Here is a 13,500-nt window from a genome sequence, read left to right on the forward strand (position 1 = left end):
TTTTAAGATTTTTATTTACTTGATGCAGAAAGAAAGGCATTCAGGAAGAGTGTGGGTACACCAGGGTCTCTCCTGCCACTGCAAACTTCAAACGGTTGCAAATAAATAAATATTTTTTAAAGCTGCCAAAGACCACTACTTGAAGATCTGCTAACTATGATTTATCTCAAGGAAGAAGAAAAGGACCTCAGCCAGGTAATTGGTAAAAGTACTTCCATGTTTAAAAGACCAAAAGGAACTTCTCCCACCACCACCCCCCCACAGAAATTAGAACTTTAGGGCTGGAGAGATGGCTTAGTGGTTAAGGTGTTTGCTTGCAAAGCCAAAGGACCCTGATTGGATTCCCCAGGACCCACGTTAGCCAGATGCACAAAAGGGCACACACACCTGGAGTTCGTTTGCAATGGCTGGAGGCCCTGGAACACCCATACTCTCTCTCTCTCTGCCTCTTTCTTTCTCTTAAACAAATTTTAAAAAAAATTAGAACTTTATTATAAACATTCCCAGATTAGAAACTGATTTTGTGTAAAGACTCTGAAACTTTTGGAATTGTAAGATAAGCTTATTATAATGTATTTCACTCTCTAATGCTACAAGTTAGATCTAACAAAGGAAGTCTAAAGTGCTTCATAGAAAACCAGTGAGCATAAAAGTATCTGGGGGTTGGAGAGATGGTTTAGCGGTTAAGCACTTGCCTGTGAAGCCTAAGTACCCCGGTTTGAGGCTCAATTCCCCTGGGACCATGTTGGCCAGATGCACAAGGGGTGCACGCGTCTGGAGTTCATTTTCAGTGGCTGGAGGCCCTGGTGCACCCATTCTCTCTCTATCTTCCTCCTTCTTTCTCTGTCTGTCGCTCTCAAATAAATAAATAAAATAAACAAAAATTTTTTAAAAATCTGACACAAAACTAAAACAAACCCAGCCAAAACATACACTCTGCAAAGAGTTAATCCTTTAATTTAAAATAAATGGTCTCCCAAGGGAAAATAATTCCATCACAGCAATTTGACAAAAAGCAGAGCCACTCTCATAAAGGAAAATTATATGTAAGAAAGATGCAATGATGCTTTTAGAAAATGTAATTTTCATATTGGAAAATAAGCATACTAGATACTTTGTGCTCACTGTCAGAAATTAAAGTACCTCTTGACCTCTTGACATAGGATAAGTGGCATGAGAACCATGAAACCGAGCTCCTCAAGTAGTTTTCAGTTTAATCCCAGGAGACCCAATTAAAGAGTTTCAAAATCCAAGGATAGACTGATCCCAAAGCATTTCTTCCTCTGTCCTTGCTTTGCCCTGTTCCTTCTCTTTCCTGCGCTCGCGGCCCTTTCTCTTAGAGGTTTCATCTTGGCTTGTTTTCTCTTTTTGGTTCTCAAGCTTTTCTGTTCGGGCTGGTTCAGGTTCTGTTTCTCCCTTCTGTTTCTTTCTTTGCATGCTCTTTGTTTGTTTAGATCCACTTCCTCAGAACTTCTTTTTCTCTCATGCTTGACTGCCCCCCCCCCCCCAGTTCTTTCTCTGCCTTCTTCTAGTACCTTTTCCCTTTCTGAGGAATATGCTTATGAATAGCTTGAGAGTCGCTGGCGCTGAGACCTGAACAGAGGTGTTTGTGAACTCCAAACTCAATGCTGTATGAGCCACAATAGTATTGTTGCTGACTAAAGTTCAGGGGCACTGGTTTTCTGAGAAACAGTCCCTGGTAAAGGGACAGTAGCCCAGGGAGTCTAGTGTCAGCTTGCTGTCCTGAGCTGGGAACCCATTCTCTACTGTTTGTGAAATACTGCCTGACCTTGGATAGGTCTGGATGGATCCAGATGGAAATCTTTGGTCAAACATTCTATACCTGGGTCTGGAATCAGCCTCTTCTCTGTACCCACCATTTCTTAAATAATAGTGCACTCTCATTCTGAAAGAGTCTCTGGCTTTAGGCCTCTGATTTTCTGTACTTTAATGTAATATTCGAGTTCATGTGTGTGTGTATATGTGTGTGTGTGTGTGTGTGTGTGTGTGTGTGTGTGTGTGTGTATTTATATATATGATTTTTCTCTAAAAACAAAAACCAAGCATGATGGCTCATCTTTTTTTTTTTTTTTTTTTTTTTTTTTTTTTTTGGTTTTTTGAGGTATGGTCTCACTCTGGTCCAGGCTGACATGGAATTAACTCTGTAGTCTCAGGGTGGCCTTGAACTCACGACGATCCTCCTACCTCTGCCTCCCGAGTGCTGGGATTAAAGACGTGCGCCACCATGCCTGGTGGCTCATGTCTTTAATACCAGCACTCCAGTAACTGATGATGGAGAACTGCCCTGAATTTGGGGTAACCTTGGCTATAGAATGAGTTCATATTTACTGTATCATTATATCCTCCCCCACACCTGCCACAAATAAAACCTGATAGAACAGTGCCCTTAAATGGGGAGTTGGAAAGATTGCTCAGCAGTTAAAGGTGCTAGCTTGCAATGTCTGACAATCGAAGTTCAGTTCTCTAGTACCTCTATAAAGAAAATTCAGTAAGGGATGCATGTGCCTGGAGTTCCTTTGCACTGGCAGAAAGCCCTGGCAGGCCCATACTTATACTCTCTCACTCTCAAATAAACAATAAATAACATATTTTTTCAAATATTTTATTTAAAAAATATTTTATTTATTTGGGAGATATGGAGGGGAGAGAGGGAGAGAAGAGGCAGATAGAGAGATAATGTGCTCACCAGGGCCTCCAGCCACTGCAAAGGAATTCCAGATGCGTGCACCAACTAATGCATCTGGCTTAGATGAGTCCTGGGGAATTGAATCTGAGTCCTTAGGCTTCACAGGCAAGTGCCTTAGCTGCTAAGCCATCTCTCCAGCCCCCTAAATAAAATGTTTATAAAAGGCCTCAGGTTTTTGGAGTCTTGTCTTCATCTAAGGAACGTGCCCACCTTTAACCTGCCAGGAGCTGCTGAGGTGGTTTGTATGTTCCCCATTGACTCAGGTGTTAGTATTAACTTGTAACTTGATCTCCAGCCGCCTAGCTGGAAGAGGGATCACTGCGGGTGGATCCTGGAGCACAGCACTAAGTTTTCACTGGGGGGAATCTGAATTCCAGCCCAAAGGTTTTCCGAGGTTTGGGCTCTGGGAGTCCTGCTTGCTGCTTTCTTGGTGTTGCTGACTCGTGGTCGTTTCTCTCTCTGCTTAGATTTATGAATGGGAACCAGCTTCTTTGGCCAGCTATGGAACTTCCCTTGGATTTTATAAACTTTAAATAAATCCCTTCCTCCCAGAAACTGATTTAGGTTGGATGTTCATCCCAGCAACATGGAGTGACTGAGAAAGGAAGGGAGGGGGTACTTAATAGGATGGTATTGCATATATTGTATATTATAGAAGAATAGACTAATGGGGGTGAAAAGGCCCAAAGCGAGGTCAGGGGAAGAAACTGAGTAAAGGAAAAGTAGAGGGAGGTCTAATCAAAATCTGTGAGGATATAAATAAATCATATGGAAACCTACTTTTTTGGACAACGGAACACTCAGAAGCTGTAGATTATTGCTAGAAAATTTTCAGTGCCAGGGATGGGATTCCTTCCAGTGAACTGTTGGACAGGGTGGTCCCTGATGCCCCCAAAACACTATAGGCCATTGCTGAGGCCCCTTGGTTTCCCACCAGGAATAGACAGTAAGACCCTACTGCTGAAGACTCCACATTCTTAGGCTGCAAGGCCACTGAAAAGTCCTGCTGGAACAGAGCTGATAAACTCCTCCATGTAGACCAGCTGACAGAAAGCAGGAAGAAGCCATTCTGCATGCAGTTCAATGGGAGAAAGAGAAATCACCAGTGAAGATACTCAAAAGTGGACACTGCAAGCCTGATATTTGGCCATCCAGGCCAAATGAGCCAACGGGTGCATAAGTGGCACGTCTGTCATGGTAGAAACCAACTGCCCTCTAATTGGACTGGAGGCCCACTCCATGGGAGGGAATACATCCCTGATACTGAAAACTTAAAACAGGGGTAGTCATGAGCCCTAAGGCTATAACGTGTGCTGCTGTCTGGGTAAATGTATATACAATGATTATCAAACTGTCCAGTAAGCACTTCTCTTAATGCTCATACCTTCACATTAATGCTACTCTCACTTTTGGTAGAGAATCTTCTCTTCAGATGGCAGTGACCTTGGAATGACTCAGAAGGCATCATGGTGCTGGAAAGAAGTGACAGGAGTGCTCAGTACTACAATATCTCTATCACACCGTCCAAGGCTCAGGGTCTATTGAGGAAGATGTGGCAGAAAGAATGTAAGAGCCAATGGAAGTGTAGGACTCCATACAACATGAACCCTCCAGACATAACATGCACTGGATATCCATGACCTCAGTGCCTGCTACTACTTAAAAAAGACCAGCATAATAGGAGGAAAAGATCATAACATCAAAATAAAAGAGAGACTGATTGAGAGGGGGAGGAAATAGGATAGAGAATGGAGTTCCAAAAGGGAGAGTTGGGGGAGGAATTACTATGGGATATTTTTTTTTTAATTTTTTATTTATTTATTTGAGAGCGACAGACACAGAGAGAAAGACAGATAGAGGGAGAGAGAGAGAATGGGCGCGCCAGGGCTTCCAGCCTCTGCAAACGAACTCCAGACGCGTGCGCCCCCTTGTGCATCTGGCTAACGTGGGACCTGGGGAAGCGAGCCTTGAACCTGGATTCTTAGGCTTCACAGGCAAGCGCTTAACCGCTACGCCATCTCTCCAGCCCACCATGGGATATTTTTTAGTCATGGAAGTTGTTAATAAAAAAATTTTTAAGTGAAAAATGAAAAAATAAAATTTAAAAAACCACACATGCACACACATACACACACACTAGAAAATGTTTGGGAGAGAGGGAGAAAAAATGAATATGTGTGTTCCAAGGTTTCCTACCACTGCAAAGAACTTTGTGCATCTGGCTTTACGTGAGTGCTTGGGGAATCAAATGCAGTCTAGAGTGTTTTTTTGTTTTTGTTGTTGTTGTTTTAAGATAGGGTCTCACACTAGCCCAGGATGACCTGGAATTCACTCTGTATTCTCAGGGTCCACTCAAACTCACAGAGATCCTCCTACTTCTGCCTCCCTAGTTCAGGGACTAAAGGTGTGTGCCACCACGTCTGGTCAGGCTGTAGTTTTTGCAAGCAAGCTTCTTAATCTACTGAGCCATCTCACCAGCCTCCCCCAAAAACTTCTATTGTGGATACCCATGGGAGACAGTGGACATAGAGCCTCCACACAGACATTGGTTTGCCCCAACCCCTGCATCCTTCCCTTTGTGCAGAGAATGGGACCAACTCGAGTACCTCTGTCTCAGGGTTTGGCTCACATGTTGGAACTTCTAGAGCAAATGCTCATGTTATTCAATCTGATTACACACTACTGACCAACGCTGGACTAGTCCTTATTTTAAGGCCCTGTACACCTATGAGTTATGGAGAATATGACTGAAAAACACATGAGAAACAAACCGCCCATATGATGCAGAAAGAGGCCAGAACATCGTTTTCAGCTCTATGGCACTTCAAGCCCATATGATGGACACTTAGATGAGACAGACAAACACAGGGACAATCTATAAGGATACTGAGGAAGAGTCTGAACAGCAATGAATTCAAATGCTAAAAATTTTATTAAATCAGAAGCAACATACACACGGGTGGAAATGGAACAAACAACAAAAATGGTCATTTCTTAAACGAAACCTGAGGTAGAGGCTCATAGCACCTTAAAACCTAAATGCAAAACACTGTAAGTGAAATCTCCATGTGCCTAGGTGGGTGTCACATAGCCAACATCCCCGCACAGGGGAGAGTTGGTGCAGTCTATGAGCTGGCCCCCACAACAAGAACTGCACCACCCCACACCACGTCTAGCTCAGGTTCACCTTCCAACCCTCTATTAGTCATCCCAAGATGACTAAAGCCTCAGATCATGCTGATGAAACTATCTGTACCAGGCTTCCCTTTGAGCTCCCTTAGCCTGCCCTTACAATACTCCACACCCTCCTGGGACAGTCTCCATCTAGGGCCAATTGTTCCCCTCTGGTGAAAACAGGCAGCCACGGTCTCTTCTCAATCCTTGAGGTCCTGGGGCAGCAAGGACAACGGTGGCCACTTGGGTCCCAATTCCTCAGTTGTAGAGATTGAAGAACTGTTCTTGATGGCATATTATCTCCAAAACATGTCGTCTCTCTCCCGGGCCCCTGGGCCCACTGCTCCAGACTTCAGGGGTCCCACTGCGCCAGGGTGAGTAAGAGTGCACAGCGAAGCCTCCTTTCTGCAGGGCATTGTCTATAGTCACCAGCTCCACCCCCAGCTCTGTGATGTCTTGGACACTCAGCCTCCAGCGGTGTAGATCCTGCTGCTCAAGTGGGTCTTGGAGCCTTGCCAGTATCACCTCGCCAATCACTGGTCTGAGCAGCATCTCCCATCTCTGCAGTGGGGTCCTCACCACCCATGATGTGCACAAGGGAGTGATGTAGCTCAAGTCTCCTAAGTGGTCCAGCACACAGACAAACTTCAAGTCCATCAGCCAGATGTCAACTTCCGCAATATCCACTGGCAAGGTAGGGCTCAGCGCCAACAAACAATATGGGCAGAGAGGCAGGTGGGCTCGCCTTGAAATTGGCCAACCAATAAAGACAGGGAACCTCCCAGTGAGGGCAAGAAGAAAGCCTGTCCAGTTTCCAGGGCAAGGTCTGCTTAGGGTCAGCATCCTTGGGGCCCAGGTCCAGGGACACAGCATTTTTAGGTCCCAGCTCAGTGGGCACAGGCTGAATGCTCAGTGTCGAGCCATCTGTCTGCCCAGTGGCTACTGGTGGAGACTCAGAGCCTGTCCTGAGTCTGATTGCTCTGAGTGCCCATGCTCCTGCCACCAGCTAGGGCTCAAAATTGACCACCTCTCAGGTCCTTCCTCAGGGAGCTCCATGGACTCGGGTTCCCACTCTTCCTCTTGCCAGTCTTCCAGTCCCATCGTTTCTTTACTGACTAGGTAGGCCGCCTTGAAACAAGAAAAGCATAACCTCATCTGGTCTCCATAGAGAAGCTGGTACAGCCAACTTCATAGAGATAGGACACGCCCTCCTTCCTATAATGCACACTGACTGGAGGATACATGGCCTGCCTCCTGTGAAAAGGAGAGCCAGGTTAGACCTGTGGGTCTCAGGAGGTCTAGTCTACTGGGTCTTGGGACAGTGAGATGGCGGAGGGGGGGGACGACGACGGTGCAACAGGGAGGAAGTTAGAGAACAAGGAAAAAGTAACATGAGGGGATAGAAAGATGGTTCAGTAGCCAAGGAGCTTGCCTACAAACCTAAGCAGTGTGGTACGATTCTTCAGCATGCACGTAGAGCCATATTCACAAAGTGGTGCATGCATGTGGAGTTTTTTGCAGTGACTAGAAGTCCTGGCTGGGCCAATTCTTTCTTTTCCTATCTCTGATTGCAAACAAATAAATAAAATATAAAAATAACTAAGAAACAAGAATAACATGAGGAAAATGGGAAGAAATGGAGGGGGCTGGGCAACGGGGAGGAGGCTAGAGGACAAGGAGAGACAGTAACAGGAGGAAAATGGAAAGAGAAAGGTGTTTGTTGTTCTGCGGTATGGGATGCAGTGAGAGAATCGGGTTTCAATTCAACTAGACCATGCTAAAGTTGGGAGGCTTGAGCTTCTAGAAACTTCACCTATGCACTCACTAGCTGCAACGTCTGGGGACCTGGAAAGTCAATGGAAGTAAGGGGGGAGGCCCTGCTGGGCACTGTACTGGTGCCAGTGGGATAGACTAATGGCTTCAGTACTCAGGATGAAGGGGTTCGGAACTCAGGCCCCTTGGGGCTGACTCTGCTCATCGTGAACTGCACAAGACCTAAGGCTGTTTATTTAATTTTGACGTAGGGTCTTATTTTAGCCAGGCTGAGGTGGAATTCATTATGTAGTCTTGGGGTGGCCCCTTGAACTCATGGCTCTTGGTGATCCTTCTACCTCGGCCCCCGCAGTACTGGGATTAAAGGCGTGCACCACCACCTTTAATCAGCTCACCTCAAGCCTGAACACAAGGTCAGGCCGGTCTACAAACTAAAGGAGACAGGCAAGGTAAGCCAAGACCTCGTCCAACCACCTGGGGCTCACGTAGCCGCCAGAGTACACATTCCAGGGCAGCACCACCAGCCCACGGAGCCCACCTTACCTCTCTACCCCGCCTTAGCTCGCAAGAAGCCCGTGGAAAGGAAAATTTCACCCCATCCAGGGTTTATAGGGCCACTGCCCAATGGGCTGGCAGCTCATCTGCATATCTCCCGTGAGCCCCAGCCACAGGAAGTGACAGCTCAGTCACACTGGCGCAGGAGCGCACGCGTGAGGCTAGGTCTCTGGCGCACGCATGCGCGTTCTCTCCTTGCGTTCCAAACTTTGTCTCTGGGCTAGATGGAGCAGGACCCTGCCTCCGGTGGAAAAAAAAAGAGGATTTCTTGTCTCCTATCTCTTTTTGAACATAACACACCCATGCCTCCTTTATTCGCTATGTTTCAACATACGTTTTTCCTTTAAAGTTCTTTTTCTTCCTGTTGCTGCTGCTGTTGTTTTTCGAGGTAGGGTCTCACTGCAGCCCCAGCCGACCTGGAATTCACAACATAGTCTCAGGGTGGCCTGAGCTCATGGCGAGCCTCGTACCTCTGCCTCCCCAGTGCTGGGATTAAAGGCGTGTGCCACCACGCCAGGCCTCCCTTAATGTGGTTTGTTGTATTAATAGTGTTTCTTACTTGAGATAGAAAGGCAGGGAGACAGTGCACCAGAGTCTTTCTACCACTGCAAACTTAAGTCGCATGCATACAGCAAATATAAGATGGTACAAGGCTTCCGGGTTTCTTTCCCACACGAACCCAGCCAGAGTGGTTCGTTAATCCATGACCCGCACTGATGGTGTCCCTACCAATCCCATGAGTTTAAACACATGCACAGTGTTGTGACCAGATCCCACAGTGTCATGCAGGTTCGTTTGACTCCCAATAATGACCCTGGGCTCACTTAAGCCATCTGCCGTGCCCAGCAATCACCAACCTTCCGACATAGGTAGCAGTTTAACTTTTCCAGAGTGTTTTTCATTTGCACCAGTGTTACTGGGTTTAGAGCAACTGATAGGAATTAAGAGTAGGATAGCTCCATTTTGTAGGCAGCTGGTCAAGGTTGCACACTTCCAAAGAACAAATAGACATCTGTAAGGCCTGATAGAGCCACCAAGCATAGAGAATATTTTTTTTTAAGGATACCAAATTTTAATTCTGAAATTATAGTGATTTTTTTAATATTTTATTTATTTATTTTTTATTTACAGCTTCCATGATTATAAAAAACACTCCATGATAATACTCTCCCTTCCCAATTTTCCCCTTTGAAATTCCATTCTTCATCATACCCCTTCCCCATCTCAGTCTCTCTTTTACTCTTGATGTCATGATCTTGTCCTCCTCTATGATGGTCTTCTGCAGGTAGTGTCAGGCACTGTGAGGCCATGGATATCCAGGCCATTTTGTGTCTGGAGGGAGCAGCATAGAGAACTTTTAAGTACAGAAAGCAGAGTCTGGGAACTAAAAAAGGCCTTGACTCAGGCTGACTTCCCTGATGTTGACTGGCCTATGCAAAGTAACCAATCCTCTGTTAGGAGGCCCTCAGAGTAACCAATCCCATCCACCTCGTTTTGATACTTCATTTACATTCCCAAGGATATAAAAGCCCTTACCATGTCACTGCTTTGCAGTGATGCAGAAGGGAGCTGTTGTGGTTCTACTTTACTTTCAACTTCTGTTTTGCCAATAAAGCCTCATGTAGCTTACTCTTCTGCTGAGTAATTCTTCACAGGTCACAAGAGCCAGTGACTTGGCGAGTTTTAGTGACTGTTAACTCTATGGCACTCTGAACCAAGAGAGGCGGTTGCTCTCAAAACTGGTAACACACCTCCAGACACAAAATGGCCTGGATATCCATGGCCTCACAGTGCCTGACACTACCTGCACACGACCATCATAGAGGAGGACAGATCATGACATCAAAAGGAAGAGAGACTGATTGAGATGGGGAGGGGGTATGATGGAGAATGGAATGTCAAAGGGGAAAGTGGGGGAGGGAAGGTATTACCATGGGGTGTTTTTTTATAATCATGGAAGATGTTAATAAAAATTGAGAAAAAAATTAAATTAAAAAAATTAAAAAAAAACCTGGTAACACAATGGAGCCTTGCAGAGCATGCAAATAAAACCTGATTCAATTGTGCCCTTAAATGGGGAGATGGAAAGATTGCTTAGCAGTTAAAGGTGCTAGCTTGCAAAGTCTGATAAGCCAGGTTCAGTTCTCTAGTACCTCTGTAAAGACAAATGCAGTAAGTGATGCATGTGCCTCGAGTTCCTTTGCAGTGGCAGAAAGCCCTGGCAGGCCCATACTTATACTCTCTCACTCTCAAATAAACAATAAATAACATATTTTTCAAATATTTTACTTAAAAATATGTTATTTATTTTGGAGATATGGAAGGAGAGAGAGAAGAGGCAGATAGAGAGATAATGTGCACGCCAGGGCCTCCAGCCACTGCAAAGGAACTCCAGATGCATGCACCAACTTATGCATCTGACTTACATGGGTCCTGGGGAATCGAATCTGGGTCCTTAGGCTTCACAAGCAAGTGCCTCAACTGCTAAGCCATCTATCCAGCCCCCTAAATAAAATTTTTTTTTAAAGCCCCAGGTTTTGGAGTCTTGTCTTCAACTAAGGAACATGCCCACCTTTAACCTGCCAGGAGCTGCTGAGGTGGTTTGTATGGCCCCCATTGACTCAGGTGTTAGTATTAACTTGTAACTTGATCTCCAGCCGCCTAGCTGGAAGAGGAATCACTGGGGGTGTATCCTGGAGCACAGCACTAAGTTTTTACTGGGGGGAATCTGAATTCCAGCCCAAAGGTTTTCTGAGGTTTGGGCTCCGGGAGTCCTGCTTGCTGCTGGTTTGTGCTTGCTGCTTTCTTGGTGTTGCTAACATTTCTCACTGTGTTTGGATTTATGAATGGGAGCTAGCTTCTTTGGCTAGCTATGAAACTTCTGGATTTTATAAGCTTTAAATATATCCCTTTCTCCCAGAAACTGATTTTGGTTGGATGCTCTTCTCAGCAACATGGAGCTGACAACAACAGATGCCAACAAGAGGCATTTAGGACAGAACTGTAGAAATTTTAAACACACACACACATTAAGAAAAAAAGTTTGAGAGAGAGACAGAATAAGAAGCAGACAGAGAGAGGAAGAAAGAGAGAATGCATATGGGTGTTCGAAGGTCTCCTGCTACTGCAAAGAACTTTGTGTATCTTGCTTTACATGCTGGAGAATTACACCCAGGCCATAGTTTTTGCAAGAAAGCGTCTTTTCTGTCTTCACCCTCATTGCAACAACTTCTAATGGGGATACTATAGGATGGAGACAGTGGCCAGAGAGCCTCCACACAGACACTGCTTTAGCCCAACTCCTGCATCCTGCCGTGAGCAGAGAATGTGAGTACTCAGACATAAACCTTGCTAACCAACTGTAGCAACTCTGACTCAGGGTTTGGCCTTGTGGTGGTTTGCTTCAGGTGTCCCCCATAAACCTAGGTGCTCTGAATGTAGGTTTCCCAGCTGATGGCAATTGGGAATTAAAGACTCCTGGAGGCAGTGCATTGTTGGGGGCAGGCTTATGGGTGTTATAGCCAGTTTCCCCTTGTCAGCGTTTGGCATACTCTACTGTTGGTACTGTCTACATTATGTAGGTCAAGGGATGATGTCCACCCTCTGCTCATGCCATCATTTTCCCCTGCTGTTATGGAGCTTCCCCTCAAGCCTGTATGCCAAAATAAATCTCTTTTCCCAACAAGCTGCTCTTAGTTGGGTGATTTCTACCAGCAATGACAACTGGACTGCAACAGTAAAGTGGTACCAAGGAGTGGGATTGCTGTTAGACATCCGTGTGGCTTTGGCCTTTTGGAGCTGATTTTCAAGAGGAATGTGGAAGGATTTAAAACCTTGGCCTAAGAGACGCCTTGTAGTTTGTTAAGTACAGCTTGATGGACTATTCTTGTCAGAGTTGAAAGACCTGAATGCAGTAAGAAGTATGGACTGTGAGGTTTGGCTTATGAGGGTGAGAAAGAGCATTGCTTGGACTGGGCTAGCAGTTTGTCTGAGAAGCTTGCTTTATGGCCATGTCCTGAGAAGTTGTGCAGGGTTGCTTAGCATAGAAATGGACTGGTGTGAGCCGAGGGATATGATACAGAAAGAAAAATCTTTGGGTAAACTGTTGCTCATTCACCTGCAATTGAGAGATTACAACCTTTGAGACAGGGCTAGCTGACCTGCACTGAGACAACAGGAAGAATGTAGACTCTTTCGAAGGGGCCCGAGTGCTCAAGGAGTGTCCTGTTCTGATGAAAATTGGAAATGTGTATTGTTGGGGTTGGGCTTGTGGGTGTTACAGCCAGTTTCCCCTTGCCAGTGTTTGGCACACTCTCCTGTTGCTATTGTCCACCTTATGTGGGCCAGGGGGTGGTGTTCACTCTCTGCTCATGCCATCATTTTTCCCTGCCATCGTGGAGCTTCCCCTCGAGCCTGTAAGCCAAAATAAATCTCTTTTTTCCAGAAGCTGCTCTTGGTTGGGTGATTTCTACCAGCAATGCGAACCGGACTGCAACAGGCCTACAGATTTGGGACTTTAGGGCACATGTTCATTTTAGTCAGTCTGATTACATACTACTGTCCACCAGTGGGATAGTCCTTATTTTAAGGCCTTATGCACCCATGGCTTATGCAGAATATGACTGAAAAACACGTAAGAAACAAACTCCCAATATGATGCAGAAACAGGCCAGATCAATGTGTCCCCTGTTTCAGCTCTATGGGATTTCAAGACCATAAGCTGGTTACTTAGATGAGACACACACATGGGGACATGAGGAAGAATCTGCACAGCAATGAATTCAAATGCTAAAAACTTTATTAAATCAGAAGCAACATACACAGGGATGGAAAATGAAAAAACACGAAAAATGATCAACATCTTAAACCAAACTTGAGGCAGTCTCCTATCACCTTAAAACCTAAATGCAAAACACTGTAAGAGAAATCCCATGTGCCTAGGTGTGTGTCATAGCCAACATCCCCACACAGGGGAGAGTTGGTGCAAGTCTATGAGCTGCTCCCCACATCAAGAACTGCATCCCCCACCACGTCTAGCTCAGGTTCACCTTCCAACCCTCTTACCAATCATCCCAAGATGACTAAAAACTCAGATCCTCCTAATGAAACTCTATGTTCCAGGCTTCCCTTTGAGCTCCCTTTGTCAGCCCTTACAGTGCCCCACACCCTCCTGGGACAGCCTCCATATAGGGCCATCTGTTTCCCTGTGATGAAAACAGGCAGCCACTGTCCCTTCTCAATACTTGGGGACCTGGGGCAGTAAGCACAGTGGTGGGTGCTTGGGCAGTTCC

The 13,500-nt window shown here is 45.6% G+C and overlaps 2 pseudogenes; both read right to left on the bottom strand.

The window, feature by feature from the left end:
• Positions 1 to 1,242: 1,242 nt before the first annotated feature.
• On the bottom strand, positions 1,243 to 1,961 carry LOC101607640 (annotated as a pseudogene).
• Positions 1,962 to 6,139: 4,178 nt separating this feature from the next.
• LOC123463561 lies at positions 6,140 to 7,125 on the bottom strand (annotated as a pseudogene).
• Between the last annotated feature and the right edge of the window lie 6,375 nt (positions 7,126 to 13,500).

The sequence above is a fragment of the Jaculus jaculus genome, chromosome 9, assembly GCF_020740685.1.
Source record: "Jaculus jaculus isolate mJacJac1 chromosome 9, mJacJac1.mat.Y.cur, whole genome shotgun sequence".
Taxonomy (NCBI): Eukaryota; Metazoa; Chordata; class Mammalia; order Rodentia; family Dipodidae; genus Jaculus; species Jaculus jaculus.